Source organism: Ambystoma mexicanum, chromosome 11 (assembly GCF_040938575.1).
Source record: "Ambystoma mexicanum isolate Mex_15411 chromosome 11, UKY_AmexF1_1, whole genome shotgun sequence".
NCBI classification, from domain to species: Eukaryota; Metazoa; Chordata; class Amphibia; order Caudata; family Ambystomatidae; genus Ambystoma; species Ambystoma mexicanum.
Genome location: NC_090934.1, coordinates 960,382,738 through 960,403,345, shown reverse-complemented (window position 1 = coordinate 960,403,345; position 20,608 = coordinate 960,382,738). Strand labels below are relative to the sequence as shown.

The window sequence follows — 20,608 nt, the reverse complement described above, 5'->3', positions numbered from 1 at the left end:
TCCAATTGGGTTGGAGGGCACATTCTATACCATGAAAAAGCTCCACAGTTTCCTAAAAATATACAAACTATCTCCATTTACTTGCATGAGTATGAACTCTTAAACTCATTGATTAACTAATGATATAACATGTTGACATTTAACTTGTATGCCATAAGATTATGCTTTATTGTCCCATATTAGAAGATGTTTGGGATCACTAATATAAGACCACTGTGATTATCTGATGTTCAATTAATAGCCTTAGACAAGTGTATAACATTTTAAGTCTTAAATACTAAAAACAGTTGAAGGTAGAGTGTTGGATAACCGGTCTGTTACATTTAAAATTGCAAGAGTACCTTCTCACTGTACATGAGTAGAACACATGGTGCACAGTGCATTCCACGGCAACCACAATGCTTGTCCCTGGTTGCAACATATTTGGTGTTGATGGTTCCAGAGGATGGAAATTATTTGAATATGCCATGTATGCAGCTTCTTGCACAGTGAAAACTTCAAGACGCACTTGCAGTTGGTGTACCCTTGGATGGACTTTTTATCTGTTTTTCACAATAATCAATGTAGCAGCAGGGTATTAATATGGGAGTGCATCGGGTGGCACATAGATAACCCCATAGTAGGCATTTGCACCCTACATCTTACTCCTATGTCCCATCCCCTTTCCTCCATCCTGTGTCGGCGTCTCTCCCAAGGGACAGGACTGGAGCCCTTTTCCATAAAAAAAAGAGTATTTCCCCTTTAAATTTGAAGCGTGCGGGGGAGCAAACCACGGCGTGCACACGCTGCGCTGACCCCGCCTTCCGGTGCTTTACTCCAGTCCTCTTTTCCGCATCAACGGGATCAGACCCATTTCCTACAGCCTTGTCGTTCGTGAGTGGTTGATCCTTCTTTACTATAATTCTACACGCGCTGCTATCCCCAAAGTCTTTTGTGTTTATTTCTTCTATTGCGTTACACCGGCTTCTGGTGCCTCGCCTCCCACGGTGCATGTAGAGCTCAGCGGGATTCGGCAAGGGTGCCTCCTGCGACAAGTTGTTCCCAGCATAGGACCCGCACGCCCTTTCTTTGCAGGGCTTGGAGCAGAACACAGGTGGGTAGACTAACGCGTGCAACCTGCTCACTCAGCGCTCATTGAAGAATTGCTTGAGCAGGTGAAGTGAGATCTTTTCCACGTCGCCACCCGACCACCTGATGGAGTTTGTAAGAAGAAGATCAGGCCAGAAAAAGTAGGTACACTGTTCTCTAAAGCACCCTCAAAGGGGATTCCTTTTCAAGCAACTCACAGAGCAGGAATGGTCCTCAGGATCCTAGTACCTGCCAGTGTCTCAAGGCTCATCGTGCTACAGGCCCTAGGGCTGAGGGGCGTACAAGCCCTACCAGGGTTGGGGTTGAGAGGCTGCGTGGTCCTCATACCGGGGTACTCCCGAGGGACTAACAAGCTCTTTTACCGGGTCTAGACCTGAGCGGGTGCCAATATGCAAGTAGACTTCCGCGCGTGAACCAGAGGGCTGTAAGTCTACTGGTATAACTACTGAGGTTGCATGCAGCACCAAGCAACCGCTTTCGGGCCCTAAGCGGTCTAGTGACCCAGAAACAGCGCCAAACTGTTTCCCACGCTTTCCTAAAGACGCTGAACCTCTCCAAATGGCAGCAAGCCGTGAGGCACTCAGTAGCCCGTATAACGAGCCGGCCTCTGGAGGGACTACAGCCTCAGAACACAGGACACCCATGCCTAGGCCAAATTTCTCACCAAGTGTGGAGTGGGCAGGGTTGCAGATGTCCTGGTGCACTGCTTATTTCTATCTCTCTATGATGTTACGTTTCAAGGAGGTGGGGTAGTAGCAGCTGGGTCCAAAGCAAATGCACACAACACTGAGTAAACATCAGTTAGGATCATATAGGCCCACCGCAGCAGCACCTCCCTATCCAACAAAGACCTCAGTGCAGCCTGCATGTGAAGAGAAGTTAATTGATAGATGTTTGGGGCTGATGAGGATACAGCAGATGACTGGGATGCTCAAATCGCTCCTTCAAGAGGTGTTGCTACAAGCACAACCGGCACAAACTCCTCAGCCGATACCGCAGGGGCCCAGTGTCGGGGCAGCACCAGTGCCTACGGCCGCAATAGTCACTCCCCCTGCAACTCCAGGCGAGTGCCCTCCACATCCAGTCCAATCGGGTTTGGGAGTTACTTCAAGCCCATCTACACCAGCAGGGGCTGACCCTGTGGTACAGGACACTGACCAGCAGGCCGGGAATACCCAGGACACGGAAGAGGATGAGGAAAAGGAGGACTCTGTTTCAGCAAAAGCCTTTCACGATTGCATGGAGGGGCTAGCAGAGTTCTTAGGGGTACCTCTGCCTCAACAGGTGCACCCGTAAGCAGGTGCTTAGGTGTTAGGTGTTAGAGTGCAGAGGTGTTCACTCTATGAGCTGCTAGCAAATCGAGTATACCATTGCAGAAGGGGGTAGCACCAGGGGCCAAGAAGGGGGGCTAAAACCACACTACACATAACCAGTCAGCCAGAAGCTTGGCGCAAAATACAGGTAGGTCAAAGGGGAGAGAATTCTGCTATCCCTGCACCCGCAGCCCCACTCATCTGTAGTGGCAGCAGCTTCCATGTATTCCAAACACCAGTCGGCTAGCGAGGGGATGTTGATGGGAACACTACTCTGCAAGGAGGACAAGCTCCTAGAGGCTTTTGGCAAAATGTCTATATCAATGCCGGCCTAAGCCTGCATCAAGCTAATGCAGATGCCATACTGGGGGCAGACAATCAGAATCGTGGATTTCCTCCCGGATCTCCCATAGTCGAGGTAAGCAGCCTTTAAGGTGGGTCTGGCAGAATCCAGAATCGTAGCCCAGGACTTGATGGAGTATATCGTGGCGCATAGCGACACCTCATGCAGAGGCCTGTGTATTGGTATGGATATGCCTAGGATGGCATGGATCCATGCGACCAAATTCAATAATGATGTGCAGTATCGTATTTTGGACTTGCCTTTCGAAGGGGTGGATCGGTTTCATTCATCCATGGATGACGAGCTAGCAAAAAAGAAGAAGAGCTCGCAAACAGCAAAGACCTTAGCCATCCTGACCAAGCCGGTGACAAAGTCCTTTGAGCATGCACAAGGCAGGTCAGAGCACAGAGCCAGATCTTTCGGAGGCTTCAGAGGATTTCAGGAGCGTAGGGCAAGGCAGCCAGAAAGGTCATCCAGCATACACAGGCGCAAGCAGCAAAGAACTGCACCGAAGGGGTTCTTCTCGCCCCCCTCAACACCAGCCTCCGATGCAAAGAAACAATGAGGAGGGCATCTGGGTCCACACCTCCCCCGTCAGGTGCAGGTTATTCCTTCACACTCAGCATTGGCATCAAGTGATATCAGACCCGTGAAAAGTCCCAGTGATCTCATTGGGGTTTCGACTCCCTCTCCTGGCTTGCCCTCCTGTATGCGCTCTGTTGATTCAGCTAGGATCCCCGACACTGTTCTCGCAGATAGCCTCATTGGTGCAAATCGGTGCAGTGGAACTGCTACTGCTATCACAAAGGGGTTATGGCTTCTATTCCAGAATATTCCTATTCTGAAAAAGAACAAGGTGGGCCTGAGGGTGGTGCTCGACCTATCTTCCCTCAACATTTTCCTACCCATACCAAAGTACAAAATGTTGACGCCAGTGCAGATTGCAGAGGTCTTGAGATAGGGTGATTGGATGTGCTCCCTGGACCTCAAGGACGCCTACTTGCACGCCCCTATATGGCATCCACACAGGCAATTCCTAAGGTTTACAGAAATGGGGTGGCATTTACAGTACAAGGGGTTTCCCCCTTGGACTGAATTACGGTCCCCCGGATAAACAAGAGGGTGATGAGCACTGTGGCAGTGGTTCTCAGAGCAGGGGGGGTTCACCATATCTACCCTTACCTGGATTGGCTGGAGAGGGCCAGCTCTGCTGTAGCAGCACAGTCGACAATGATTAACCTCACAGACCTTTCAGACGGCCTGGGGTTTTCGGTCAACCTACCCAACCTACCCAAGTCGAATCTCGACCCTTCCCAGTCACTGACTTTTCTGGGGCTCAAATGGGATTTGAGGATACAGACGATCTTCCCAACCCGAGACAGGGTTGTGGCCCTCAGGAGGGCTACGGGACTACAATCTGGTGGTTTCAACACTTTCTAGGGCTTATAGCGGTGTGTATTCTAGCGATACTGCACGCCAGACTGAAAATGAGGACAACTCTGTTCCAGCTAGCACACTAAGGAGCCGAGAACGCAATCAAACATGGTCACCATAACACATAGCATGTTAGCAAATTTGTATTGGTGGAGGGATGAGGCACACCTGTTGAAAGGGTCACCCTTTCGCCTGCGAGATCCACATATCACCATCACAACGTATTCATCACTCGATGGGTGGGGTGCCACCCTGAACTATTTCACGGTCCACAGCTTAGTGTCGCAGATGGACAAGCTTCATCATGTACATTTTTTGGGGAGTGCATCGGGTGCCACAGATAACCCCAGAGCAGGCATTTGCACCCTGCATCTTACTCCTATGTCCTGTCCCCTTTCCTCCATCCTGTGTAGGTGTCCCTCCCAGAGGACGGGACGGGAACCCTTTTCCATAAAAACAGTATTTCCACTTGAAATTTTGAGCGCACGGGGGAGCGGCCCACAGCGTGCACATGCTCCGCTGACCCTGCCTTCTGGTGCCTCACTCAAGTCCTCTTTTCCGCATCAACGGGATCGGACCCATTTCCTACAGCCTTGTCGTGTGTGAGTGGTTGCTCTTTTTTTACTATAATTCCACACGCATTGCTATCCCCAAAGTCAGGATGATTCAGTTGGACCTTAAATAATTTCTGCCGGTTATCACCAGGAAAGTAGTTCTGGTCCGGACCGACAGTTCCACATCCATGTTCAATTTGAACAAGCAGGGGGGAACGAGATCCTCACTACTCTGCGATCCAGTGGCTCAGATATGGGAGTGGGCCATCGCTCACGAGATTACGGGAGAGATCAACTGGGAGGCGAAAAGATTGAGCAGATTAAGGGTGGAGAACTACGAATGGGCACTCAACCACAGAATGTTGTCTTCTCTATTCCAGATGTGTCGAAGACCAGCGGTGGACCGGTTTGCCTCAGAGAGCAACGCCATATGCAAGATATTCGCATTCTGCAAGGAGTAGGGCAAAAACTCCCTAAGGGATGCGTTTTTCATCTTTTGGAATGACAGGTTCAATTATGCGTTCCCTCCAACACCATTGATATTTATTTATTTGTTAATATGTTTCAGTATAAAACTTTACACATTTAAATAAAACAAAGCAATCAATTCAATATTTACATTCATTCAAGATTGATAACTTCATTCCTCAGAATTTCATGGTTAATATATGCAATGTTATTAATGAACACCACATTTACAATTTGACTTGGACTTCTAGCCACACCCTATATAGAGCCAATTGGAGGGATTTACTTAAAGTATTGTGACACTGGCCCATAAATGAACATGTTTAATTATGCCAAATCGATGTACAAATTCACCCAGGTTCTGCACATAGGTATTTGCTAATAAAGGGTATTCAATTAAGACATGCTTGGGGTCTCCAAAACAGATTGATTTAAACAAATTCGACAATACCTTTCCGACTTCAGGACCTTTGTCATACTGGCAACCACATAAAGGACCGGGAGATGGTTTAAACGTAATAGGAGAATAAAACGTCGTAAATTATTCGAGTGACAAATAGTTAAATACGATTGAGGCTTTTTGTAGGTATATAATGTTTCTGGTACTAAACCATAGCTCCTTAGTGTAGCTATATGGGAAAATTTCATGCCCCAATCCCACAGGTCTATTCTCTGACTCAGTTGCTTTTTCATAGCATAGTACCCCTCGTTCCATCTCCCAGTCCAGCCCAACAATTACAATAGCTTGGTAACGCTCAACTCAAACTGCGGGTTCCCCGCGTTACCACGTGTGTGGAGCGTAATATTATGGAGTAAATGTGTTTCTGGGCAGATTTTAGACTGAACATATAATAAGGCCTGCTGTTTCAAGACCACAGATTTTAGGGAGAGCAAGCCAAGTTCAAGCCTGATGATGGCTATCGGAATACATGGAGGCAGTCCTAATATTTTCCTCCAGAACTGCTCCTCAAGCCGCTGTAACCATTCGAGATCGATAATTGTAAGGCTTTCCAAGCCATAGGTAATTGCTGGGACATAAACACTGGAGATAAAGTTGTCTTGATCCTGTAAGGGAGAATCCCACAGTTCGTCTTAAATAGCAATAGATCAGGCTTCACAACTGACTTGCTCTCCTCACTTGTGCATTTATGCAACCTCTACAGCATTGCTAAGGTTCCAATTGCACACTGAGATATTTATATTCTGTAGCATACTCAATCAGATTTCCCTTGACAACCAAGGAAGGGCGGGCTACTTTTTTGTTGAGAATAGCATCAATTTTGTTTTATTACCATTTATATTCACTGAATTATCCTCCGCATATTCCCATAGTGCATTTGCTATTCGACTTATCCCCGAAAATGTATAGTCTAAAAGTACTAAGTCGTCAGCATAAGCCAATAGACGACAATGGACCATGTGGATTTTAGGTGGTACACTCCCAATTTTAGCTAAATGGTCCGGTGGATCAGCCAAATATAAATTAAACAACGAGGGAGCCAGGACAAACCCCTGTTTCACTTCCCTGGCTATGTGAACAGGTGCCGTCATGGCTCCCTCAGCATCCAGCCTCACCCTGACTGAGTTGTTAAAATGGAGTAGCCTTGCAAAACACAAAATCAGTGGTGGGCAGCCAAAAAGTTCCGATTTCTCCCAGAGTCTTGTCCTATTTCTATCCACCAAGTCAAAGGCGGATTTAAAATCCACGAAAAGAGCATAAAGCCCAGGTGAGGAGTTATTTTGTGCACTTTCCGTAAGGTGATCTGTCAACCTGAGGTTATGTGCCGTTGAATATCCCGGCCGAAAACCACTCTACCAGTTCTGTCCACCCATCTTTGTAGCTCATGTAACAAACATTGAAAACAGTTTCCCAGTGAAATCAAGCGTTGATAGCAGGCGGTACTTAGATGGAATCATAGGAGAGCTGTTCTTAAGCACTGGTACAAAGATGGAAGTGGTCCAGGAAACAGGTATCCTGCCATCATTAAGAATATTATCAAACAGTAGCTTCAAGATTGATGTCCAGAAATCAGGATTTTTCTTGAGGACCGCATTAGCCAAACCATCCGGCCCAGGGGCCCACTATGTTTTTAGTCTAGTTATTCCTAGTTTTATATCGTCCTCAACGATCTCAAGATTACTGCCTAGATATTAATTGTTACAAAGGATGGAGGTTTTTTTCTATTGAGCCTTTGCGCTTAAGTTTTGCAGCATCCCCACAGTTTTCTAATTAATGTAATTATTTGTGAGGTACTCATTTGTTTGTGTCTAAACATAGGTTGCACACTTTATTTCATATATTTTTCATTCACGTATTCCACACAAATTAAATCACTTTGTGCTTATTTGATTTTTGTTTCACAGGTATCACTATTACATAAGTTGATTCACTTTGTGTAAATATTCGTGACATAAGTTGTGACTTGGTGCGAAAATCCTTGGTTTATATACAAATAACATGTGCCTACATTTCTCTTCATGTGCTGCTGTTTCGCCCTTACATGGGCTTTCTCAAGGCACATTCTTTGCTCATGTTGTGTGTCAATCTTGTGTTTACATTTGACATTTCTGTGCATACATTTCGAATTTGGTGACACATCAAAAATACATAGGTTGGTAGACATGTATATTTGGTTGTTTCCATTAGTTCCTTGTTCCATTTCAAGTGTGAAAACTTCAGTGGTTCTTAATAGTTTTACCCACTTTCTTTCCTAATCCTTGGTGAGAAGCGCATAGAGCACTTAATGGTTTAGATGTAAGAAGGGCACTTACATTTTATCTCAGCAGTACAAGGGCATTCAGGAAGTCAGACGCACTGTTGGCCACTTTTGGTAGCACGTCACCGAGCACACATGCTTCCAAGGCATCAATAGCAAGATGGATGGTGACGGCCATTGAGGAAGCGTACAAGTTGCAGAAGAAGCCCTGTCTGGCTAATTTACACGTACATGCAATCAGGGCAAAGGCTTCAGCTGTTGCATTTCAAAGACATATGGCATAGCAGGTAATAAGCACGGCGGCCACATGGGCTTTGTCATCCGCCTTTTCTAAGCACTACTGTTTGGAAATTAGTGCTAGAGCAGATGCACAGTTCGGAGAGGCCGTGCTCAAGAACTTGTTTGCATGATGAGGTAAATTACCTCGCCTTCCTAGGGGCTTTTTTGGTTGTAATCATCCACACAGGATGGAGGAAAGGGGACGGGTTCTAGGAGTAATTATAAGTTACCCACCGTAGTAACTTACGTGCTCCTAGTTCATAGTCCCCTTTCCTCCATACGACCCACCACCCTTCCTCCATATTGAGTAGTAGGCGGATTCTCTAGCCAATGCATTCAAAGGGGACGCTGGAGGGCAGGAGTAGTGTAGCGTGTGCATGCCCTAGCCCACGCCCCTGCATGCTCCAATTTTAAAGGAAAAATGTTCTTTCGTTATGGAAAAGGTTTCTTGTCGTATCACTTGAGGGACGCACACACAGGGTGGAGGAAAGTAGACTATGGACTAGGAGTACATTAGTCACTAAGGTGAGTATTTTATAATTTATCAGTTATGGGGTACAGATGGCCAAAAAGATTTATATTTGAATGCACCTCATTGAACGATATCTCCTATTGAAATCTATGTAACAGTATCACAAATTAGATCAATCACTGTATTCCCTCCTCTTCCTGCAGCGGTTTTATAGCTGTCTTCATCTTCTTACTCCAGTTCATTTTGGCATATAATCTAATTGTTTTTAGCCGCTTTGGTTGAGTTGGGATCCAAGATAATTTAGGTGGGTGACTTCTGGGGTAGGATGGTAAGTGCCAGCTCCCCACTTCTCTTCTCTCTCCCTCTTGTGGCAAGGTTGACTGTGGGGCAAAGATCTACCTTTGTCCTTGGCTGCCATCTTGTCATGGAGTTTTTGTTGGAGGGGGGAGATGTTGATAGCCCCTTATACTTGTCCTTTTCTGATACTTCTATCGGAACAGTTCTGGTGAAAATGTCTATCTCCTTCCAACTGTGCTTCACCTCTACGGGTCTCCTAAATGTTGCTTTTGGTGTCTCATTGTTTCCCTTTGCTTTCTATTGCTACTGAATGCTTCTTTAGCATGTGCTCCTACACCCATTCTACAGTCCTCTTCTAGATCTGGTTGCCTCTCCCCTCTGTGCCTTGCTCCATGTTACATTGTTGAAGGTTCTCCGTTAACACGGGCCCTATTCCTCTGGAGCCCTATGCTGTCACTTACTCCAGTGACCCAAATGATACACATGGTCTATTCAGGAGAGCTGCCTGCTAACCTCTCAGATGTCAGCTCATCTTGCCACTCCTGTTGTGCCAGGTCATCTCACTGCAGAGGAGAATGAAGAAGAATAGATTGGTCCAGGCTTGCAACACGCTCACTCATCTCATCCTCAAGTTGGAGATTAGAGTGACCCTCCCACTTCAGCTGACTTTCCCCCCACAGACTGAAGAGGCTCAGGATGAACTAGGAAGCACCAGACTTCAGCTGCCTTCGATAGGTAGTCTTTAACTTTGGTGAGTGAAAAGTTGCTAAGGGGTGGAGAGCAATATAGAGTGGAGATATTTTACTCTTTGGTCCGCTTTTTTCACTGTGGGAGCCTTCAGGTCTGATTCTGAAGTACTGCACATCTTAAAATTCTCTTTCTATAGTGCCATACAGTGCTTTGCTTGCTGCTTTACTTAGTGGATGGAGTTTCTTGGGCAACACAGCCAAGAGTGAGGATTTTAATGCAATATATTTGGTGTGGATATCCATACCGCACTACCAGTGGATGATGACCTGGAGGGGTAAGAACTAATAACTTTCAAGAGGCAAGGCCCAAGGGAAAAAAGGACAGAAAACACCTTCCTTCAAGAAAGTCCCTCACTCTCGCTTCATAATAGTGTAGAATGTCAGACAGTCCAACACTGTATAAGACAGTAGACCAGGTCTCCATTGAAATCGGGTGGAAAAAAAAGGGAAGGAGTACCTAGGCAGAATTTCCACAGACTATATTTTAATCTCCACATCAGAAGAGGAAGGAGGAGGAATCAATGCTGAAATGGAAGGGGGAGACGTCTGTACTCGAAAGGAATGAGAAAAAGCAGCAACAGAGTCTGGAACTGAAAAAGAAAAGGAGGGGGGGAGCAATTGATATGGAATAATTCTGCGACCTGTCTTCTACCTTTAAAAGTTGGAGAGCCAGAGGCCACCAGGGGGCGCACAGGCAATGGCAGCCTGAACACGCCGCTCCCGCCGTAACTGGGACACGAAGAGGGATTGAGCCCCCCCCCGTGACCCCCCCACGAGAGATCTACGGCTCACGGGGCCCGTGAACCTCGAGTGCCCCCCGAGGCGAAGGAGCGGCATCCGGGGACCCCCGGGGGCCCGAGAACGAGCTCCGCGGCCCGAGGGGAGGAGCCCCGGGGAGCTCCAGGCAGCATCACACCCATCGAGAGGGGAAGCGGCGGCCTGCATTCGGAGGCGCGCGCGATCCCCTCACTCCCCCGAACACGGAGCGCGCCGGCGCCCCGGCAGAAGACCCGCCGGCGACACCCCCGCGGCACCCTGCCGAGGAGCCGTCGCGGAGGGGGAGTCCCCCGCTGAGGAGTAGGGAGAAACGCGGGCCGCGACCCGCGTAGGGAGAGGCGGCCTGCCCGCGCTCCCGAACACGGCGCCGAGGTAGGTGGGGGAAGCCCATCCCAGCCCCCACGCAACCCTCAAGGACCCCGGGGGACCAGCTGCGGGACGCATCGGTGGGCTCGGAGGGGCGAGTCGGCCCCGCCCCCCCCTCGCGAGCCCCCCCGGAAAAAAAAAAAAAAAAAAAAAAAAGTCAGGAAGACGCGGGGGGACACAAATCTATTGGAGGAGAGTACCCTCGAGCCCATCACTCTCTTAGGTGGAGGCCCCTGGGCTCAACCCCAGGGCGAGTGCCCGCCTGGGGGCTCTCGCTGAAGGAGTCACGCCTGAGAGCCCCCCAACAAACCGCGATTGGACGACCATAGCCGCTCCCCCCCACCCTAAGAACTACCTCCAAAGACAGAGGCCACAAGGGGGGGAGGGGGTGTGAGGCCCCCACCGGAGGTCGGTGGGGCGAGTGCCCGCCCACGAGAGGCCCCCCACAGAGGGCCACACCAGAAGGCGAGAGAGCGCGTTCCCCGACCGGGCTCTGTCCCTTACCCCTAGGGACGCATCAGCGGAGGGGAGAAGCAGGAGGACCGAATGAGTTGGCGCCATACCCTCCAGGAGTACCGCTACCAAGGCACCAGCAGGGAGAACAGCGACCCAGACCAACGGGCCGGCATGTCTCATTCCGAGACCCCACCCCTGCCCACCCTCACCATGGAAAAGGGCTTTGCCTCGGTCTTGCAGGAGATCAGGGACATGCGGGCAGACATCGCCCAAAAAATGGAAAACATGGACCGCAGAGTGGACAAAGTCGAGGATAGACTGTCACAACTAGAGTCCAACCAGTCCTCAGCAGCGACCCAGGAGCTGGACACGGCCCTGAGACTAACGGCCCTGGAAAAGAGAGATGAGGAGAGGGCAAGACAAATGGACGACTTTGAAAATAGAGAGCGGAGGAACAACCTCAGGATTTTCGGGGTGCCGGAGTCGGAGGGGGAGACGGAAAGAGACTTAACCAGGGTGGTGAAGGACATCATTACCCTCCTCTTCTCGGATGAGATGACAACCGAACCGACGTTTGATCGGATCCATAGAGCGGGGGGAAGAGCTGGGGGCCCCCGGTCAATTCTGGTCCGCTTCCACTACTACACTGAAAAAGCGAAGGTCCTGGAGGAGGCCAGGAAATCTAGGGAGATAACCTATAACAACGCTCAGGTGGCCATCTTCCAGGACCTCTCATCATACACGCTGGCCAAACGGAGGATGTGCCGCCCACTGACCCAGATGCTGAAAACAAAGGGGGTACGCTACAGATGGGGGTTCCCCTTCTCCCTCATGTTCGAATACGAAGGCCAACGAGTGAACCTGATCACAGAGGAAGATATAAGGGGAGCAATACAGGAATATACAACGGACCCGACCCCGCGAAGGGAACCCTCCGGGTTCGCCGCGGATGAAGCCAGAGCGCGCCGGTCACGAGGAGAGAGGAGAAAAAAGACTGGCCCACGGAAATTCAAAAAATTGAACCCTCCATCCCCATCGACGGACAGGAATGACACGGATCCCGGCCAGGGTGGAGCGGGACTGTCGGACCCGGGCGAGGAAGGGAGCTGAGGCATCTCACGGCAGGCGTCATCAGCCTCGGGGGAACTGTGTAAAGAATTCACCACGGGGACTCACCATCTGTTCCGGCCTGCAGACAGGCCGGGCTCCAGGACCATGGGGTCCGAACGTTTGTGGACCCTCCCGGAACAGCAAGTATGAGAGTTACATTGAGGGGAGGGAGAGGGGGTAGGGGGGGCTCATGGAGGCTCTAATTTGGATATTCACCCAGCAGGAGGCGGTAGGCTGGTGGTCCGGCCAGTTACCAACAATGGTAGAACTATTTGGCTGGACGCCGGGGTGGGGGGAGGGGGGTAGGGGGTTTGTTGATATTGTTACGTTCACAGGGGGGACCAGGGGTCAGTTGGGGAAAGGTTACAGGACCACCTGGGGGGGAGGGGGGGGAAGGGAAATGGGAGATCAGAGGATAACACGAAATGAGCCAGACAAGGAAAGTGCCACGAGTCAGCTATCCGGTAGCTGGTTATTCTTAGACAATGGCTGAGGATCTGCCTACCCTGGGCGTGGGCTCCCTCAATGTGAGGGGACTGAACACCCCCACCAAAAGATCCCTGGTCTGCAGGGAATTCAGGAGGGCTAAACTAGACGTGCTTTTCCTTCAGGAGACGCACTGGGCAAAGGGGAAAGAACCAAAGCTACGAGGGGGGGGGATTGGAGAAGTCCTCAGCGCCTCCCACAAGACCAAGAAAAGGGGGGTGGCCATAGTGCTAGCGAGGGACATTGGCTTTGAAGTAGAAGCCTCACTGAAAGACCCAGAGGGACGATTCCTGCTGACGAGGGGCTCCCTGCGGGGCTCCCCTTTAACACTTGCAGTTGTGTACAGCCCCAATGAAGGCCAGGCGCAATTTTGGGAGGGAGTGAAGGACAGACTGAAACTATTCGTACGCGGGCCAATGGTGGTGGGGGGGGACTTTAACATGGTCCTGGACCCGAAAATTGATAGGAAACGCTTGGAATCCCAACCCACCAGGGCTGCAGACGAAATGATGGCCCGCTCCTTCCAAAGGGCGAACACAGAGCTGGGCCTAGTGGACACCATCCCGACCCCTAGGGCAGAACACCCCTCCTTCACATACTATTCTGCAATCCACACATCATACTCCCGTATAGACTACATCCTGGTAGACGAGTCCCTGCGCCCATATGTCTCTGGCTATGAGGTAGACCCGGTCCCCTGGTCCGACCATGACCTGGTCCGTACCACCATTATAGGGGAATGGCGAGGTGGCAGAAAAGGGCGATGGAAATGCAACGACTCCCTGCTGAAGGACGACGTCCTGGTGCAGGAAGTGGAGGACGCCATTGTGGAATACTTTAAGCTGAACGACAATGGCGAGGTGGGTGCGCACGTGCTGTGGGACGCCTTCAAGGCGACCTTACGCGGGGTTCTCATAAGAATGGGGGCTCAGAAAAAAAGGGAAAGGGAGGCCCAAGAAAAATCCCTTAGGGAAAAGATCGCACAGATCCAGCCGGGAGGCCCCCCGGAGGCACCCTTGGCTATGGAACAGATCACGGCCCTAGAAAATTACAAACTCCAATTGAAAGATCTCTTGTTGCATAAAACTGAGCGCAACCTCCAGCTAGTGAAACAAAAATACTATGAGAAGGGGGATAGAGCCGATAAAATCCTGGCCTGGAAACTCAGAGAGGTCCAGCGAAGCAGAATGGTGAGGGCGATCAGAAACGAACAGGGCTCACTAGACCATAGTACCCCAGTCATAGGAGCGGCCTTCCGACGCTACTATGAACAACTATATTCTTCAGAATATGCCGGGGAGGACACTCAGATTGAGGAGTTCCTGGACTCCATTCAGATCCCGTCCTTGACAGGCGAAATGGCAGGAGGTCTAGAGGGAGGGGTCACAGAGGAGGAGGTGGAGAATGCAATCGGTGGGATGAAGGCGGGAACGTCCCCGGGGGAAGATGGGTTCTCAGTACTCTTCTATAAGAGGTTTCGGTCGATTTTGGCCACACACCTGGCGAGGGTGTTCAATGCAGTACTGGAGGGGGGCACCCTGCCGGAAACGATGATGAGAGCCATCATAGTGGTACTGCCCAAGGAAGGAAAGGACCCCACTGACTGCTCCTCCTACCGCCCGATCTCCCTCTTAAACATAGATGTAAAGATCCTAGCCAAGGTGATGGGTACACGGTTAGAGGGGATAATGCCCAAATTAGTACACGGGGATCAAGTGGGGTTCGTGAAGGGCAGGCAGGGCTCAGATAATATCAGGAAGACTATTGACCTAATCCACTATGCCCAGGAATCAGACCTAGAGGCTAGTTTGCTTTCCTTGGACTCCGAGAAGGCATTCGACAGGGTCGAGTGGAGGTACATGCAACTCCTCCTCCGTCGAATGGGCTTCGGGCCTCACGTCAGGACCTGGGTCTCTGCCCTCTATGAAGCCCCAACAGCGAGAGTGCAGGTGAACGGGGAACTCTCTGACCCATTCCCCCTCACGAGGGGAACACGACAGGGGTGCCCACTCTCTCCGTTAATATACGTCTTGACGATGGAACCTCTGGCCATAGCGGTCCGGGCCCACCCCGACATCAAAGGGATCAAAAGGGGAGAAGTAGAGTTCAAGCTCTCCCTGTTCGCTGATGACAGCCTTCGGGCAGTTCTTGGGACTAAAAATAAATGCAGCAAAATCGAAGCTCCTACCCATGAGGGTCCAGGACCCGAGGTTGGACCCCCGGGACAGGTGTGCGGGGATTGCGGTGGGGAAGGATTCCATCAGGTACCTGGGGGTAACCCTGACCAGAGATCTCTCGAGACTGGCCCCGGTGAACTATGGGCCTACCTTGGCGGGGGTTACGTCAGATCTGAGGAGATGGGGTGGGATGATTCTGTCCTGGTATGGGCGCATGACAGCGATAAAGATGAACGTTCTGCCGAGAATACTATACTTATTCACCGCACTCCCAACGGAGGTCCCCACCCAGCTGCTCCGCGATCTACAAAAAGCAATCCGCGAGTTTATATGGCAAGGGCGGGCCCCGAGGATAGGAAAGGCCACTCTAACACTACCCAGAGAGGAGGGCGGGTTCGGGCTACCGGATTTCCTCCTTTACTACCGGGCAGCCCAGCTGCGGGTCTTGCTGGAGCACATGAAGGAGGGGATGGGCACCTACTGGTCATACCTTGAGGATATGGATGCCCACCCTCTGAAAGTGCGCGACCTCCTGTGGCTGCCGCGCAGACTCATCCCTAGCAAACTGAAAGCCCACCCAACCCTGGGAATACTTTGGACACTCTGGAAAGAGGGACCCACAACCTCATACCTCACGACATGGCCCTCTCCAATGTCATCGCTTTGGGGCCACCCTCTCAAACTAGGCAGCAGAGGTTTCAGGAGTGCCCAGTCCTGGTCGGACGGGGGTCTGGAATGGGCGGGACAACTGTTCAAAGAGGGCGAGTTCCTCGAATACGAGGCCCTGCGAGACGCACTGGGGCGGGAGTCCCTTTCAATCTTTGAATATCTACGCCTGAAAGGCATCCTTTGCGACCAATCATGGGGCCAGAACCTACGGAGACAGCTGACCCCCTTCGAAAAATTTCTGGACACGGCCACATCAAGGAAGGGGGCGGTCTCCAAAATGTACCGAATACTGAACACCGTTAACTTGGAGGGGAGAAGAGGGTTCCGAGGGTTTTGGGATGACCTGGCGGGAGAACCACTTACAGAGGAGGCGTGGTCCAAAGTCTTTAAGATAGCATTCCATGGGAACCTATTTACATCGGACATGGAACACAACTTCAAAATCTTACAGGGCTGGCACAGGGACCCGTTGAAACTGTCCAGGATGTTTTCGGGAGTGTCCCCCAGGTGTCCAAGGGGCTGTGGCCAAGTGGGGTCGAGGGGGCACATGTGGTGGTCCTGCCCCAAGGCGCAGGAGTTCTGGGAGAAAGTACGGGGGTGGATGGCCGAGGTCACCGAGGAACAAATCCCACTCAACCCCCTAACGATGTTGCTGGGCCTCCCCCCGGAGGACACTGAACTGTATAGGTACCCAAGAATGTGGGAGACGATGTTACGGGCGGGTAGAGTGGCCCTTGCACAAAGGTGGAAGAGCCCAGAGACCCCATCCAAAGAAGACTGGCTTAAGAAACTCAAAAACATGTTCTTAATGGATAAACTGACGGCCATGGTAAATAATGAACTGGGCTCCTTTCAGGTTAACTGGTATGGGGTCTATGGGGCATGGGGTTGGGACCCCCACTGACAACATGAGAACACTCTGGCGAGTTGGCGGGGGGTAGGTTTGGAATGCTTCAACCAAGGATGTAGGAGTAGCCCAGGACCCGGGAGACAGCGGATCCCATCCAGCCAATTTGGACGTGAGAGCATAGCATACCTCTGTGGCAACGTACAATGAACTACGATGACAGCCCCAGCTGTCCGACTTGCGAAGTGACTCTGATCTGGGGGGAGGGGAGGAGTTGGGGTGGGGGGGGAGGGGGGGGGAGGGAACCTGGGGGTTTTATGACAATGTTAAAAGTGATGATAACAACGCTCCCAGCGTTGCCGTTTGTTTTTTCCTTCTAAAAACTACTAATAAAACCAAAGTTAAAAAAAAAAAAAAGTTGGAGAGCCTCCCTGGTCCAGGGAAAAAAAATACATATATTGATTTTAGTGACTTGATATTTTATTCGTGATATTAGTAATTGCTTTTAGGATTTAATTGTGATTGTTTTTACATTTCTTATACCTCTAGTGTTTGTTATAAGTGAACTGATCTCACAACGTTCTGCGTTCCTGCTGCGAGCAGCGCTATAAACTACATTACCCAGCAGCCGCCGGGTATTTAGGCCTCTTAGCAGCCGCGTGAGCACCGGCACGTGTGCCCGGATTGCGCCAGTTCGCATCCGAGATGCCTTGGAAGAGTTTTTGTGCTTTGATTCTGCTGTAAACACCCTGAGAATGTGAGTTCCCTCATTTTAACGTGTGAATATTGTAATCTTGAATTGCTTCTTTAAAAGTTTACTCATCACGAAATATGATGCAACGATGAATTCATAGCTACTGCATTGGAAACCAACCTGCACAAATGACAAGAATTGGTGGCTTGCTACTTAGCCATAAACCTTGAAACTGTTGTAGTTTTGTGTAATACTAGTGTACACCAACCTTCCTGTATTTCTAGTCTTAAACAAGCTATGGAATTAACTACTGTCACAGACCTTAATGTTAAGCCTTTTGTGGATTTGTTTTCCAGTGAATTGGATATTCCTACACAGTGTGCTAGATGGCAACCTTCTGACAAAGGTGAATGTACAGACATCAGAGGTCTCCAAGGTTATATCTAATGTTTGTCTGGTAGTAGACCCCACAGCACCCTTACAAATAAACTAAATAACAGATCATTAGTTTGTCACTCAGCAGAACTTGCAGATTATATACTTGAGTCACAGGTTGACCTGTTTGCGATTACGGAGACCTAGCTCCAGGAGTCTGCAACAGATGCTTCTTTTGCTGCTACTCCAGATGGATATAACATTTTACTAGTTAAGCATGGTGGGTCTAGAGGTGGGGGAGTTGCCCTGATCTATAAAGATAATCTAAAAATTCACAGTACATTAATATTAGATCCCGATCACTGAGTCCATGATGGTTAAACTCAATATCGATGCAAAATCCCCCCAGAGTACATTAGTATTGCATAGTCCACCTAATAAAACAGCAGAATTTGAAGAGCAATTGCTGGATATGTTGGATGCCATTTTGAAGTCATCCTCTCATGTTCCTGTACCAGGGGACTTTAATCTGTGGGCAGATAATCCATTGGACCTGGATGCAGTGTACCTTTTGAATCTTCTGGAAGTATCTGGCTTTTCACAAAATGTAAAGACTCCTTCACATAGCGGAGGACATATCCTGGATTGGCTACTAACCAGCAATATTAGCGTCTCACCCATTAGGGTAGATGCTTGTCCTTGGTCCGATCACTTATGTATTACCTTTTAGTCTTTCACTGCCTTATTCTTTGGTTCCACTTGCTCCTGAGGTGATTAAACCTGTTATGGTTACAAACACCAGCAAAGGGACCTCTGAGGCTTTCTCCTCTTTGGTGCTCCCACAACTGGCCAGCAGACCCAATGACATGTCTTTGGAAAATCTTACAAAACACTTTAGGATAATCACTAATAGTGCTTTTGATACCCTGGGCCCTCTACGACTTACAAGACCCAAAAAGGTATCTAAGCATAATTACTGGTTTAACACCGAGATAATTGTTCTTAGGAAAAATAAATACACAGCTGAACAGAGTCGGAGAACGAACTCCTGTGACACCACATTTCTGGCCTATAAGGTGGCCGTCGAAAAATGTAATGAGGCTATTTTGAAAGCCAAGAAAGCCAATTTAAAATGACAGAATCTGGGGGGGCGCTGTTGCACACGACAGAAATGGCCGCCTGATTTCAGAGCTCCGGCTCCACTGAGAAATCCTGCACCATACCATCCGTTACAGCATTGCCTGCTGAGCCCAAACGGTTTGGGAAGATAGCCCATCTACCCGTGATGGGTCGGGCGAAGTCATGTGGCTCTGTAGCCAGAAACGCCAAAGATACAGCTCCATACAGATTGGCCGACACATGCGGCAAAAGAGATCCGACGGCGAGCTCCAGGGAGGTCTACTCGAGAGCCGCTGGCGCGGCTGAGGGAGCGAGGCCCCAGATGGGAGGAGCCTGAACTGCAGCCCGAGCCCAACACCCTCCTGGTGATGCGCTACCGTCTCTGAGGTTGGCCGGACACAGACGGTGAGCCCGGACGATCCGGCGCATGCTCCAGTGCAGCCCCGGTGTGTGGAGACCCGCGGCCGCTGAGCTCCAGAGAGCCCCACGCAGATCCTGCAACACAACACTGGGCGAAGCGTGCGGCGGGTCCGCGATACTTGACCGCGCAGAGACCCGGAGAAGACGACATCCGCATTGGTGTCAAAGTAAGGAGGCACGGTTGGACGGCGGAGGGGGCCACAATAAACACTTAATTGTCCGGGAGGAGTGGCGGGCGCAGACCCAGGGACAGCTTTCATTGAGCCGGTATAGGCGGGCTGCCTGCGTTGCTGGGCCAACGAATCCCGGCGGTGCACGTATCACTTCAGAGTGACTAGGGTGCTTCCCTGGTTCGGGGAGCGGCCCCACCCAAGGCCCCAAATACTAGCGGCGACCCTCTGCCGGACGGCACTGGGCGGGCCGTTGTGGGCCCACGCTCCGGTGGTGTGCTCTGGCTCCAAGGCGCACTGTAATACGCGCCATAAGACCTCCCGGGGCACACGCTGACATTACTATTTTCTGGACTGCAGAGCATTCCCCGCTCGGGGGACCAGTCTGGGTGGACGTACTAAACACATAAAGCGGCTTGCAGACTGGAACGGCTCAGAGCCCCCTTTAAACAACTTGGACCTGCAAAGCACTACGAACGTGGTAAACATAGAGTGCAGTACGTGGGGGGTCACAGTCCATTTGGAATACCAAGCGCCGGCTGGGGTACATTATGGAGTGAATACACATAACACCTTTAACCCCTAAATCTGATCCTGCCCCAGGGCTGTGACATTGTATGAGGAGCAAGATCAGACGGCAAATACAATTTTGGCTAGTAATATACTGTATCTCTTGAGAACACTGTTTCGACAGCATCATGGGGGAACCACAAAAGTAGGGAAAAGGTGCCAAGGCTCCAGGAAAACAAAAGGAAGGCCCTATGCCTACACGGGCAGTCAGAGTCAGGCTACGGTGGCAGACATCCACTCTGACGCTAACGAGGCCCTTAATACAGAGTCTAGTGATAATTTAGACAATTTAACTACAATAGTGCAGAATAGGTTTTGCGCAGTCAATACGAAGCTGGACGACATGGGCCCTCATTACAAGTCAGGTGGTGGACCATGGTGCTCTTAGCACCATGGTCCATGCCGGATTCCGCCATGGTGGATGGCGGAATTACCGCCCCATTCCAAGGTGAGTGGGGCGGTAATTCCCCATTCACCATTTGCCCTTCCCCATTCCCATTTTTGCCTCATAGGGCATAATGGGGATGGGGAAGGCGCTAATTACGGCACCGTAAATTACGGTGCTGTAATTAGCACCAAGGTCGCTTAGCGCCTTGGACTTTAACGCCTGCAAAAAGCAGGCGTTAAAGTGTGAATCAGGCGTTTAGGGTTGACGGC

At 50.3% G+C, this 20,608-nt stretch overlaps 1 protein-coding gene across 1 annotated transcript in view; it reads left to right on the top strand.

Moving 5' to 3' along the window:
* LOC138505085 (sperm-specific sodium:proton exchanger-like) overlaps positions 1 to 20,608 on the top strand; it is a 3,031,181-nt gene that overhangs the window by 1,518,584 nt on the left and 1,491,989 nt on the right. The gene's annotated exons all lie outside the window — the stretch shown is intronic.